Here is a 15167-nt window from a genome sequence, read left to right on the forward strand (position 1 = left end):
GAGCATTTTCTCTATACTCTCTAGCCTGCAATCCCGGCAGACCACCGCTGGGTCGACTATCAAGTCTAATGAGCAGTGTGAGGACCTTGCCACCAATTTTGTTCAAAAAGGTGGATGACATCTACAGGGCCCTTTCTGACTGCACATAGTAACGTGCAGGCGGCACGATGCTGTCAAAAGGCTGATACCCTAGATACTTTCCCACCTATCCCTGTTGATCAGCTGCTATCACTGTGCAGTAGGATTAAGTCTGGATCCCCTGCAGACCCGCTTAAACCAGACCAATTCAGGAAAGTACTTCCTACAATCTTACCCTCCCTGAGTCAGGTGATAAACGGGTCCCTTGCCACGGTACCGTGCCTAGGGCATGGAAACAGGCTAAGGTAATACTAATTCCCCTGCTTAAAAAACCTGCGCTCGATCCGGCCAGACCAGAGAACTAGCGCCCTATTTCTTTGCTCCCTTGGGCGGCAAAGATCACAGAGGCATATGGGAACTCTCTCCTGTTGGATTTTCTGACCATGAATAACACACTGGATCCCTCCCAGAATGGCTTTCGACCAGGTCACAGCACGGAGTCTGCCCTCCTGGCCGTGACAGAATATCTCTGGTCAGCACTGGATGCTGGGCAAACGTCGGCACTGATCCTGTTAGATATGAGTGCCGCGTTTGACACCGTGTCTCATGCCGTACTGCTGAGATGCCTGGAGGAAGTGGGAATTACTGGCTCGGTCCTGGAGTGGCTTGCCTCATTGCTCCATGAGAGGTCATTCATGGTAACAGCTCCTCAGTTTGCCTCAGGCGAACACTCTATTAATCAAGGGGTGCCACCGTGCTCCTCCCTTAGTCCCCTGCTATTTAATATCTATGTTCAACCCCTGGCTGCAGTGGCCATGAGCAGGAGCCTGACCATGGTCTCCTACGCTGACGAGACACAGTTGGTGGTGGCACTCTCGAATAACACAGAGCGAGACGCCCTTAAGTTTCAGGGCGACATTGTGGCGGTTGCCGGGTGGATGACCGCCAACTGTCTCCAGCTGAATTCTAACAAGTCGGAGGTATTGTTAGTGGGAAAGGACCATGGTCAGTGGAGTGAACTCTGGTGGCCAGATAGCCTGGGCAGGTCCCCGCCCCGAAGCAGGTAGTGAAAAATTTGGGGGTTTGGCTGGACTCATCCCTCAACTTTCGAGTTCAAACTAAAAAGGTGTCAGGAACCTATTTTGGACTTCTACGGGGGCTCAGAACCCTATTGGGCTTCTTTGAGGTTATCAGGTATTCAGGTTATCATTCAGGCATCTGTATTGTTTAGACTTGATATGTCTGCTCTTTATATCTGGGGTCCAATAAGGCGGAAGATCTGAGGCTGCAAAGGGCACAGAACGCGGCAGCAAGAACCCTTCTAGGCTTGCGCCGGTCCTGTCCAGTGTTCGAGGCCATCCGCCGTCTCTACTGGTTGCCTGTGGCCGGGCGAATTAAATTCAATGCCTTATGTATCTCCTTCAAAGCCTTGAAACTGACCACCCCCACTATTTTGGCTAATCTCCTCTTGTCATATGTCCCTTCACGACATCTTCGCTCACAGGGTTAGCACCTGGTGGTGGTTCCCCGGACACGAAGAGTTCGTGCTGGAGGTCGCTCTTTTCGCAGTAGAGAGGCTATTCTTTGGAACGCACTCCCTTCGCATATCCGTGGCCTTAGCAATTACTTAGAATTAAGTAAGGCCATCAAGACTCATCTTTTCTCTGCACCATAGTCCTTGTCCGGTCCATCTGCTTGTGTTAGTCTTTTCTTGGTACCAGTGCCGAGACGCCTCTTTGCTGGGGCAGCTGTAGCGCTCTACAATCTACAAGTCTCAGTAACATAACATAACATAACATAGGCAAGTTATTTAATGCTCTCTGAGCTCCATGCAGATGATGTTTCAACTAAGAATGAAACTAATTATCCTAGCAGTCAAGGCTTGTTTATTCAAGCCTTTAGCATGCTCCACTAATCTGTTACTCTCTGCTTGATACGGACAACTGAATTGCAGACATATTTCCAGAGCAGACACCGCTTCTCTGTAAGCCTTGGAGACAAACGCAGAACCATTGTCTGAATGAAATGTATGAACTGCTTCCGTGCCTATTAGTCTTTAAGACTGCTTGAACACACGTATTTCTCTGTGCCCCACCCATAGAAATTATGAACATGAGTCATGCCTCCAATATGTATTTATATTGGGTAACAGAATTTATTGGCTTGACATGGGATATTGAGGAGCCCTCATCTGTTGACAAATCACATTGTCTAACACAATCAATTTCTGTTCTGTTAATATACACAGGGCCACCAGTAGTGTTGCTGTAGCATTGCTTTGGTTGCATTTATCCCAGCATTGGCAGACCCCTTATGGGATTCCTTAATTAAGTCTAATCTGGAAAGTTTATTAGGAATTATCCTGCCTTCCACTCTGGGTATAGTAACCACAGGAGTGCTATCTGAATAAAGGGTGTAGGAGTATTTGAGAGAAAAGCTATCTGGAAGTGTTTCGCTCTTTGTAGTTGCCTGATTCACTGTTAATATATCTGTCTTGATCTGCATTTGAGATCTGGTAAAGACTGCTACCTTGAAAGTACTGCATCCTTTGCAGCTAAGTTGGTTGTACAGTTCTCTTTGGCATGAATGCTGTAATTCTGATGGCCTAAAGTGTGCTTCACATGAGCCAATGGAAGCTTAGCTTGTAAGACAGCTACCTTTCCCGAGAGTTTATTCTTGATAGGTTTTCTCTTTTGAATCGGTGATTCCATATAGACAAAAATAATTTTAACTACATTGTAACCCTGCATGCAGAAGGGTGTATTCCGACACTATTAGTGTTTGAACTGACGGGTCAAGCTTCTGTAGTGCAAGTACTAAGGCATGAATTTCTGCATCTTGTATGGTGCCGTCACCAAGAGGTTTTGTGTGGGTGCGCTGTGGATGGAACTCACTATTTTTCACTACACCCTGCACTGCTTCACAAGCTGTGGAGTACTTATATTTGGCTTCTAGGACAGGTTGTGCAGTGCTGTCTATGTGGGACATGCTCTTATATGACTCAACGGGGAAGTCTTTGGGAGCTGGAGTGACATTCTGTTCATATTGTTGGAAAGCTTGATTCCGAAGAGTTGGATCATAATGAAAATTCACATCCATTGCACTTAAGGAAGAGGCGCACTGCACCCATCTCGGATGTAGAGCTCGAGCATTAGGAATGTTTGCCTTAGTGGTTGCCTCCAGTGCCGCTATGAGAGACCCCACAATTATTAGTTTTCCCTGCGTCAACGAGCGCTCTTTTAAAATAGCTGTTCGCACAACTGCAAGAATCTTCTCAATGGAAGCAAAACATGCTTCGGCTGGAGAATACAATTGTGACTTGTAGGCTATAGGAATCATCTGTCCGTCATTATAGATTACATATATGTAACCTGAGTAGCTTGGACAACTTTGGAAAAGGGGGGAGATAAAGGATTTTTGGCTGTATGACTGATATACTATGCAAGAAGGAGCGCTAAATGAGCCAAACTATAAACACCTAATTATTAAAGACAGAAATGATAACATAAATATGTATTTTTCAATTTTTATTTCTTTTTTTGCTAAATATTATTATTCTGAGTTCATTTGTAGGATTAATTCCTTATATCAAAAAGATAAAAAGACATTTAAATGTGCCTATTTACAAAAACTGATGAAAAAAGCAATTACTTTTGATCATATCATTATTCAAAGAACTACATGTACATAGATATTCAATCCAATTGCTGATACAGGATTAGAGGGTTCAATGTTCTCAATTCAATTATTAACGTAATTGTTTGAATTACTTTCTAGTATTTTCAACAACGTTTAAGCTATATACATAGGATCTTGAAAACATTAGATCATTAATGACACGTAATGGAGAAACAATAGATCATCAATAACACGTAATGGAAAAACTCGTGGTGAGAGAACCAACGCGTTTCGGCAGTGCCTTCTTCAGGATTCCATCACTCAATGTTATATGACCAGTTCACAGAGTACCGAGCGATCACACCGGTTTAAACGTCCTTTCTCGGATGTCGATTGCCTACACAGTCTAAGTTATTATTTTTCCTTGTATATATGACTTCATGTGCGGTTTGTGCGATGTCAGTCCATCCGATTGTAACCACCTGTTGTTATGGCAAATTTCTGACAGTTCTATCCTTATATTGAAATCTCTGATACTTTCCCTTAGGTATGTCCCGAGAGACTGAAAAGATAGAGCCTTTTTCTGTTTCACTCTATTTCTTTAGTGTATGATCTGTCCAAACAACAAGTTTCTTATCGCGTATGGATGTCCAACAACGGTGTATGCAGGATGTCGGCAGGACATCCATACGCGATATGAAACTTGTTGTTTGGACAGTTCATACACTAAAGAAATAGAGTGAAACAGAAAAAGGCTCTATCTTTTCAGTCTCTCGGGACATACCTAAGGGAAAGTATCAGAGATTTCAATATAAGGATAGAACTGTCAGAAATTTGCCATAACAACAGGTGGTTACAATCGGATGGACTGACATCGCACAAACCGCACATGAAGTCATATATACAAGGAAAAATAATAACTTAGACTGTGTAGGCAATCGACATCCGAGAAAGGACTTTTAAACCAGTGTGATCGCTCGGTACTCTGTAAACTGGTCATATAACATTGAGTGATGGAATCCTGAAGAAGGCACTGCCGAAACGCGTTGGTTCTCTCACCACGAGTTTTTCCATTACGTGTTATTGATGATCTATTGTTTCTCCATTACGTGTCATTAATGATCTAATGTTTTCAAGATCCTATGTATATAGCTTAAACGTTGTTGAAAATACTAGAAAGTAATTCAAACAATTACGTTAATAATTGAATTGAGAACATTGAACCCTCTAATCCTGTATCAGCAATTGGATTGAATATCTATGTACATGTAGTTCTTTGAATAATGATATGATCAAAAGTAATTGCTTTTTTCATCAGTTTTTGTAAATAGGCACATCTAAATGTCTTTTTATCTTTTTGATATAAGGAATTAATCCTACAAATGAACTCAGAATAATAATATTTAGCAAAAAAAGAAATAAAAATTGAAAAATACATATTTATGTTATCATTTCTGTCTTTAATAATTAGGTGTTTATAGTTTGGCTCATTTAGCGCTCCTTCTTGCATAGTATATCAGTCATACAGCCAAAAATCCTTTATCTCCCCCCTTTTCCAAAGTTGTTCCTTCCTTGGCAGGTAATCCTGTGTCCAGGGGCCCCGTTGTTTTTCAAACACCTGAGTAGCTTGGTACAGCTCTTAACACTAAGTTTGTTTTGCTATCCCTACTTTGTAAATATTCACCCTAGATCATGTCTGCTTTTTTTTGAAGAAAATGTGGGAGAAATTAAATCGTACAACGGCTTCCCTCACCTAGCATAGTAGCAAGCAGTTTTCCCCTAAGTTAAAGGAATCACAATAGGGATTGTAACTTTTTCAGTAAGTTGGGAGGCTGAAAGGTTGCACATTTATGAAGGAAATGATATGCCAGACCCTTGCCCTCATTGTACAACTCACACTCAAGAAAAGTTACCATCAGGTAGACAATTTTAGACTTTTTAAAGTTAATCTTATAACATTGTGATGTTAATATTGTCACTATCCAGTCCAACCTTGTTAGGTGTGTGTCTAAATCATCATCGGTGATATAGATGTCCGCAGTGTATGATAGAGCCTTGGGAACTGATGTAAGAGATCCATTATGCGTGCTGGAAATATGCCAGAGCTGTTCCTATACACCATAGGCAAACATTTGAACAAGTACTGCACTCCATCAAACCTGAAAGCAGTTAGATATTCGCTTTCAGGCACTATATTCTGACTTAAAAACCCATTGAACGTATCCATGGTTGTTTTGTACATCTTTCGTACTAGGTTTGTCACTAAAAATGTGCTTTTGGCATTTTTGTACTGTTTACATTTGTATAATTTAAAATTATTCTAAGGATTCATCTGGTTTTGAGATGGAAAACGGGAGTATTCATTGAAGAAAGACAAGGTGCTATAAAGACCTAATATTACAATTGATTTAGTATTGCTTTTATTATTATGCTTTGCTTCTGGCTTCAAAGGATATTGGCCCTGACTTCAAGGGATAATGAGTAGTGGAACAGCATGGTAAATAGTGTGTTTATCCCACCCCGCTTGGTTTCTGTGTAGAAATGGAGCCTATCTAACAGCCCACTCCCTGGTGTAAATTTCCCTGATATCCTCAGGTGTTATGTGGGAGAAGGCTAATTGTATTACTTCCTCCCATTAGGGTGCTTGGATTATGAAGATTGGAGGCCAATTATCTTCTGCTAGTATAATGCAATATTCTTCAGGTAAATGTGGCCAGAAGACTGCTTCAATAGTGCACGGCTAACCCCTTTAATCTGTATACCTAAATTGTACACCCTATCCGGAGGGTTTCAATGATACACAAAAAGATGATGGACAGAATGCTGAACATTGTCAAACATTCACCCTCAGTCGCAGATCTGGGTGTAATCTATCACTATTATTCTCGCCACGCCATTCCAGTTTAGACCCAGCCATATGCAAATCAGTCTTGACCCTGCTCCCCATGGTATCAGTCCAGCCCGAACTGCCAGGCCAGGTCCTCCCTGGACCGGACATTTTAAATAAACAGTTAGTTATAGATTCCTTACCTTAGAATTACCCCCAGGCGTCAAACTGGATCCGGAAATGTTTTCATCAGCAGTACACCTGCCTGTCGGAAGGTGGCGTCGGTGGACTCGACGTCCGTCGTCGTGGTCACCGGAATGAAGTCGCGGTAGCTACATAGATGCCGTCCTCGTGCGCTGATGTCAGTTCTTTCCTTTTTCGCGCCAACAAGCGCAGATCTGGAGAGAATGGTACCCCAGTCATTTTTTTACTGAGTTTTTGCGACTTTTGTCGACTTCGTTTTTGACTCTCAACCGACTCCTGGTGCTCGAGGGATGCCCGGTTTCAAGGCATGCGGTTCCTGTACCCAACTGATGTCGGTGACAGATCTGCACCGCGTGTGCCTCTACTGCCTGGAGCGCGACCATGACCCCAAGTCGTGCTCCGACTGTCAAACAATGGCCCAAAGTCTGTGCGGGAGCGGTCCCGAAAGCTCCTCGAGGTCTGGCAGTCGGCTCTGCGTCGCTCAAGGTCCCAGTCACGTGGGAGATCGAGGGACTGATCGCAGAGTCACCATCATCACTCCTCTTCTAAGACTTCGCAGTCAGGGTCAGGTAAGTCAAAGCACAAGAAGAAGTCGAAGAAGCATCGTCACTCTTTGACTTTGCCTCGTCCGTCAGTCAACGTGACAAAGGGTGCGGGTGGTGCCCCACCCGTGGCTCCACGTGCGGTCCCTTCAAGGTCGACTCTGGCCTTCCCTCCCTTCCCGGGACCGACCCCGGTTCAACTTCGTCAATTTTACAAAGCGATGCATGCCATCTTTGGGCAGCCTCACTCTGCCAGCGCGCCTTCGGGCCCCGCCAACACTGGCTGGGGGCCCTAGGCCTTCGACGCTGGTGGCTCCGGCCTCGGCACTGCAGGGCCCGCTTGTATCCAGGCCTAGATCCGGATTGGCGCCGGTCAACCTCGTTACACCTCCACCGGCGCCGGCTCCACCGGCACCACGTCACAACTGACACCGGCTGGACTCCCAGCCAGCATCGACCCCGGCTTCTGCCCCAATGTTCACACGGAGCCGGACTGGCGTCGGCCATCACCGGATTTGGTGCCGATGGGTACTTTTGTCCCTGTGTTCCACCCTGCCCATTTTCAAAAAGATTGGCAGCCAGAGGAGGGTGAGGAAGACTGGAAGGGATCTGGTGACCCTTTGACAGACCAGTTGGAGTACGATCCGGACTGGGGAGAGGAACTGGGAGATGCCAGTGGTCTGGATACCTCCCCAGACCTAGGCATGTTGTCTCAGCGTCATATGCAGTAGTGTTGCGTAGGATGGCCGAGGCTCTCCACCTCGAGCTACCTACGGTGGCAGTCAGGACTAACCTCCTGAAAGAGGTCCTTCAACCGGCAGTGAGCTCTTCGGAGCCCCTGCTGCCATTTAATGAAGCCCCCACGGACATCCTTTTGGGCACCTGGTCCATGCCCAACACAGGGGCTCCTGTGGACAGGATGATTGACTGACGCCACCGTCCGGCCCCGGCGACCCCACTTTCCTCTCCCTACACCCTACCCTTGAGAGCTTGGTGGTCCAAGCCTCTACTTCCAAAGGCGCCTTCCCAACCGCATCACCGGAAAGGGAATCCAAAAGCTGGACCCCCTTGGGAAGAAAATGTTTTCTTCCGCCAGCTTGGGACTGCGGTCGGTAAACACTGCATGTCTGTTGGGCCGTTACACCCACTCTGTGTGGGACAGTGTTGTGCAGGTGCTGCCTCAGTGCCCGGAGCAGGCCCGGGCCTTACTCTCCCTTGCAGTTGACGAGGGGAGAGACGCAGCGAAGTTTCCCATCCGCTGTGGGGTGGATACCGCCGACGCACTTGGCAGGACGATTTCAACGTCAGTAGCCCTTCGACACTACGCTTGGTTGCGTTAAACTGGTTTTTCCGGGCATGTTTAATCCACCCTTATCAACATGTCCTTTGATGGCCGTCGCCTTTTCGGCGACAAGGCAGACAATGCGCTAGAGCGCTTTAAGGACTCTCGGGCTATGGCCAGGTCCTTGGGCATCTCCACCACCTGCCCTGTGCAGTCTGCCTTTCGCCCTTTTTGTGGCTACAGAAGGGGTGTCCCGCTACGTCCCTCCCAGGGCCACAGGCCGGTCCAAACGTTTCAGCCCGAGCGCAGCCGGGGACATGGGAACCACCAACGTGGTCCTATGGGGCAGCAGGCAGGCCACTCCACTACAGCCCCCTCTGCAGCAGCCTCCAAACCTTCCGAGTCTGACCTTTCAGGGCCTCCAAATGACAGTGGGCGTCAGGATCCGCCATCACCTCCCCCACTAGTGCACCATCACGTCGGACAGGAGGGTTTTACAAATAGTCCGAAGGGGCTACTCCCTCCCCTTCGAGACTACCCCTCCCTCCATGCCACCTCAGTACCATTGCATGTCGGAGGATCACCTGGCCCTCCTCCAACAGGAAGTTTCAGCATTCTTGGCCAAGGGTTCCTGTCCCAGAAGTAGGTCGTAGTTGCTATTCTCACTACTTTCTGGTACCCAAGAAGGACAAATGCCTGTGTCCTATCTTGGATCTCAGGAACATCAACCACTTCCTCCAAAAGGAGAAGTTCAAGATGTTGACGCTCACTCAGGTCTTGTCTGCCCTCGACCCTCGAGACTGGATGGTAGCGATGGACTTACAGGACACTTACTTTCACATCCCCGTCCTGCTGGCCCACCAGCGTTACCTGCGGTTCACGGTAGGCCACGAGCACTTTCAGTTTACCGTGCTCCCCTTTGGTCTTACTAGTGCCCCTCGGGTGTTCACGAAAGTGATGGCCGTGGTCGCAGCTCATCTGCGCAGATCATGAGTTCCAGTCTTCCCCTATCTTGACGACTGGTTGTTGAAGGCGGGCTCACCCCAGGCTGTCGATTCCCACCTCCATACTAAGGCAACCACCTGCATGCGCTGGGGTTCTCCATCAATGTGCCGAAATCACACTTAACCCCCTCTCAGAAGCTCCTCTTCATCAGAGCAGTTCTGGACACAAAGCAGTTTTGGGTTTATCCTCCCAAACAGCGAGTCTGGGATATTCGGGCAGTGATTCCGATCTTTCAGCCCCTATCCCGGGTTTCGGTCAGGATCTGCATCCTGCTGGTCGATCTTGCCAGGTGGCATATGCGGGCTTTGCAGTGGGACCTGAAGTTCCAGTGGGCGCAGCATCAGGGGAATCTGTCTGATTGCATCCTGATCTTGGAGGGTACTGCACGACAATTGCAGTGATGGCTCACGAACCAGGATTGGGTCAACGGCAGATTCCTCTCCATTCCCCAAACAGAACAGATAGTGGTGACAGACGCATCCCTTCTGGGATGGGACGGCCACATGGGAGAGGCAGAGATCAGAGGCCTCTGGTCTCCGGCGGAGTTTGGGCTCCACATCAACCTTCTGGAGGTTCGGGCGATCCGTCTTGCACTGAAAGCCTTCCTTCCCTCTGTCTGGGGAAGGGTAGTGCAGGTGTTCACGGACAACACCACCGCCATGTGGTACTGCAACAAACAAGGCGGGGTGGGGTCGTGGACCCTATATCAAGAGGCCCTCCGCCTCTGAACATGGATGGAACATCAGTGCATATCCTTGGTGGTTCAACACCTGGCAGGTTCACTGAACGCCAGGGTGGAAGAACTCAGCCGCAGGTGCATGATGTATCACGAATGGCGTCTTCACTCTGAGTTGGTGCAAGGTTTCTTTCAGCAGTGGGGAGCGCTTTGGTTGGATCTATTCGCCACCGAAGAGAACGCGCAATGTCAGCAATTCTGTGCTTTGGAATTTCCAAGGCGGCACTCGCTAGGCAACGCTTTTCGTTGCGAGTGGAGTTGCGGTCTTCTATATGCCTTTCCACCTATACCACTTCTGCCCAGAGTGCTGAAGAAGATCAAGCGCGACCGGGCCCAAGTCATTCTTGTGGCCCCGGATTGGGCATGAAGAGTCTGGTATCCCGAGCTGCTCAACATGGCCTTCAATCCTCCGATCAGACTGCTTCTTCGGGAGGGTCTTCTGTTGCAGCAGCAGGGGTAGGTCCTTCACTCGAACCTGTCCAGCCTCCACCTCTTTGCGTGGAGATTGAGCGGTGGCAGTTGACGTCATTTGACCTGACTCCCGAAGTCTGTGATGTAATCTTGGCAGCCAAGCGTCCCTCCACTAAGACGGTATACACCTGCAGATGGAATACATTTGTGGCATGGTGCACAGCAAAGGCTGTGGATCCCCTTTCTGCCCCTCTTTCTGAGGTTCTCTTGTTCCTCTAATCTTTGGCTGTGGCCAAGCATGGCTCTGCTCTGGGCACTCTTAACCTCTTGAGTGCCCATGACGAGATAGTCTCGTCATGGGCCGCGGTTGCGCTGTGCCCATGACGAGACTATCTCGTCATGAACCCTGCCCGCTAATGAAAGGGCCGGCACAGGGCGGGGAAAGGGCGGGGCACTCAAGGGGTTAAAGGCTACCTCTCAGCCATTTCAGCCTTCCTCAGGCTCCCTAATCAGCTTTCTCTCTTCAAGTCCCCTCTTGTAAATAGATTTCTTAAGGGAATTACTCGTCTTTTTCCTCCTGTTCCACATATCTTATGTGCGCTCCCTTTGAGCCGCTACATAACTGTCTTCTAAGACTTCTACCTTTGAAAATTGCTTTTCTGGTGGCCATCACCTCTGCATGCCGGGTGAGTGAGCTGCAAGCTCAGTCTTCTAAGCCTCCCTTTCTGGCTGTCCATCTGGACAAGGTCGTCCTGAGAACTAGACCTTCCTTTCTTCCCAAGGTGGTTACTTCTTTCCACATTGGCCAAACCATCACTTTGCCCACCTTCTTTTCGCCTCCGCATCCTTCGAAAGAGGAAGAGAGGCTCCACCGTCTGGATCCAAAATGTGCGCTTTCTTTCTACTTGGATCGCACAAAACAATTCCGGGTGGATGACCAACTCTTTGTGGGTTACGTAGGCGCTAAGAAAGGCCGGACCATCTCCTGGTGGGTTGTTTTGTGCATCAACGCCTGCTAATCTTTGGCTAAGAAGGAGCCTCCAGTGGGGCTGCAAGCCCATTCCACCAGGGCAATGGCATTTACAACTTCTTTGGGACGAGGAGTCCCCCTAAATGACATCTGTCAGGCAGCTACATGGGCATCGCTGCACACGGTTTACGAGACACTACTGCCTGGACAGCCAAGTCCAGAGAAACTGCTTTTTTGGCCATTCTGTTCTCCAGGACTTTCTGGTGTGAACTTAGTTTGCAGACCCACCTCGGGGTTGGTATTGCCTGGGTATCTATTCTAAGGTAAGGAATCTATAACTAACTGTTTCTTTCAGATGAACAAGTTACTTACCTTCGGTAACAATATATCTGTAAGAAACATAGGTTAGTTATAGATTCCTTACTGCCCCACCCATTCTCCCCGTTCTGCAAACTGACTTCTAGGGTTAGGGTCATCCTTTCAGGGCCCTAGTTTTGTGCACCAGTGGTCAGTGTCTTGCATGGCTCTACGCTTCTGGCAAGTCGTGTACAGAACTGACGTCAGCTCACGAGGGCGGCATCTATGTAGCTAACGCAACGTGTCGCTGACGACAGACGCGGAGTCAACCGACACCACCTTGAGACGTGCTGGGGTACTGCTGATGAAAAACTTTCTGGATCCAGTCTGACACCTGGGGGCAATTCTAAGGTAAGGAATCTATAACTAACCTATGTTTCTTACAGGTGTATCGTTACCGAAGGTAAGTAACTTGTTCAACAAGCATCCTGGGACTGGTTCAGGGTATCTCCCTTCAGTAGCCAGGCCAGCATAAAATCGGTGGCATAGTGAGCACGGGACCCACGTCTGGGCATACCCTTCCTACTTAGGTTGTAAATGAAAAACAAAAAGATGATGGACGGAATGTTGAACACTGTCAAATATTCACCTCCAGTCAAGAGATCTGGGTTAAATCCATCAATCTTTTGCTCGTCTCACCATTTCAGTTTAGACAAAGCCATATGCAAATCAGTCTTGACTCTGCTCCCTGTGGGAACAGTCTTAGCCCGAAATGCGAGGCCAGGTCCTCCCTGGACCGGAAAACAAGCATCCTGAGACCCGGTCCCAGGATGCTTGTCACCTTTTTGCTTGCTATATTCATTTTTTCTTTGGTGCTCGGTTTGACCCCTGTCTCGGCTCGTTTACTGTCAGAGTCCTGAGAAGAACGGGAAGGGCAGCTATCAGAATACTGCTTTTATATTTTGTTGCGGTCTGTTTAATTTTAACCACCCTGAATACACTTCTAAGACTTAAAAAATACGGTCCATCTTTTTCTCCCCCCCCCCCCCCCCCTCTGCTTCTTACCTTCCCTTTCAGGCCTTTCCTTAACAGAACCTTCAATGTCACTTTTAGATGTAAAAATGTGGTTCAAGGGCTCGTGTACCCACGGTATCGCAAACCCACAGAGTTATAAACGTTCAAAATTATTTTCAGTAATTCCCGTTCTTGGTCTTGAACCAGAAGTGTGTAAGAATCTTGCTCAGTGTTGCTAAGAATAATTTCAGGAAACTAGAAAAATTTCCCTTTAACTTCATAGCTAAGTGTGCTCATCCAGTTCTTGTTGCAGTTTTTTAGCGAGACCTGCCAGTGAAGGTGTGCCATGCGTTTTAGTGTACATACAAGCTAATATACTTGCCAGGTGTTGCACTCCTCTTTGGGTGGCACAATTCCTTTCGGAAGACATATAGTCAGAATTCCATGTTTGTCTTGCTGTGTCTGGTGATGGTAAACCGCTTCCAACTGGATGGTCTTGCGATCAATTCAGAAGGCAATTTCGCTATGCTTCGTGGGCATCTTTCCCATTATAGTGTTTATCATATGGAACTGAGTGCTTGTGTGGCATCCTGGCCCTGTACTATTGGTCCTGCTAAAATTAGACTCCTGGGCATAGTTCGTAGCACATAATGAATCAGTTTCCTGTGTAAGGAGACTATATAATTCAAGATCACTACAACATCAGTGGTGGGTAAGGGCTCATGGCATGTAAAGGGTGTGCATCTATCTAGTACTGGTCATTTAGCTCTTTCATTCCTCAGGGTACATATCTAACAATCATGTGTTTGTGTGTTCTAACCCACCAACCAATTTGTATGCTCTTGGTAAGTCAAAGAGATTTCAGATCCTGGTATTTTCTATAATGTTCAGGTGGTGCTGCCAGTTTGTAAGCCTGAAACTGCACTGAGGCAGCATCTATAGCCTTGAACTCTACCAGTGAGCAAAATGTTTCCAAGTCTTACACTGCATGTGCAGCTATTTGCAAATGTGACTGCCCTCCCAACCGCATCAGGGACACCGCTATTCATGAGATATTGTGGTCTACCGCTGGGTAATTTACTCCCATCGTAACAGGTGACACCATTTTAACCAGATTTTAAAACTTATTGGGTTCATAAGAAACAGAAAACCCACAGATGGGGAATAACCTTTTAAAAGCCAACCTTGACAAACCTACAGCAATAGGTGCTCTCTTATTCCCTGTAGGAGGTAACCATGATTTCTACGTACATCTCTGTATATCTGTAATGATGGTCTTTCTTTGTATGTGCATTTAAAGACTACTCAATGGTAAGAAAATCTGAATATCCCACGTTGGGCTCCATGTTTTATAAACTAAGGCTTTGGCTTAACTCTACAAGGTTTGATTTTCCCACCCATGGATGCTTCAACTTAGTTAATTTCACTCACGCTATAGCCTGCAAGTACAGGGTGATGTAGCCCCACACAACCCCTGCACTAAGAGAAAAGGCACCTTACATGTAGACGTGTTTAATTTCACAGTCTCATTCAGTTGCTTAGCCCATAAGATACCTTAGAGAATATTATTAAAACAGATCAGATATATGTCACTAACAACAAGAATAATATGAATGTTTCTTTCATAGTCAAAATGTCATTTGGCAAAATCACACTAATTCTGTGTGGTATACTACGAGACCATGGAGTAGCTCAGCTTGCATCTAGAATTTCTTTGAATTTAGTACATTACATACCAGTTTAAAGCATGAAGCTGTAATTATCAGTAGCTGAGAGAGAGTGTTCCCTCAAAAAGAAGACAAACATCAGTTGAACTCATCTCCTCTACTCTTAGACTTGGTTCAGCTCCCAGCGTAGAACTGGATGTTTCTGCAGTACGGAAATCTGGCAGTCTCTGGCAGGATCTCAGGCAGTATCTTGTGTGATAATCAAGGGCGAAGGACCTCTCTCCCTAAGTGGCCACTTAATGAAACTTTCATGCTGCTGACCACTGATTCCCAATATTATCTTGCATGGGGAATTTTTGAGGAATTTTATGCATAAAAAGTAGGCATCAATGGTAGTCTTAAGACACATTAGTATATACCAGTATGGTAAAATACGTCAATTTAGACAACATTGTTTGTTATTTTCATTATTTGACCTTGAAATATAGATAGCAAGGAAATTGTCCCAGACTAATG

Source organism: Triturus cristatus, chromosome 10 (genome assembly GCF_964204655.1).
Source record: "Triturus cristatus chromosome 10, aTriCri1.1, whole genome shotgun sequence".
Lineage (NCBI taxonomy): Eukaryota > Metazoa > Chordata > Amphibia > Caudata > Salamandridae > Triturus > Triturus cristatus.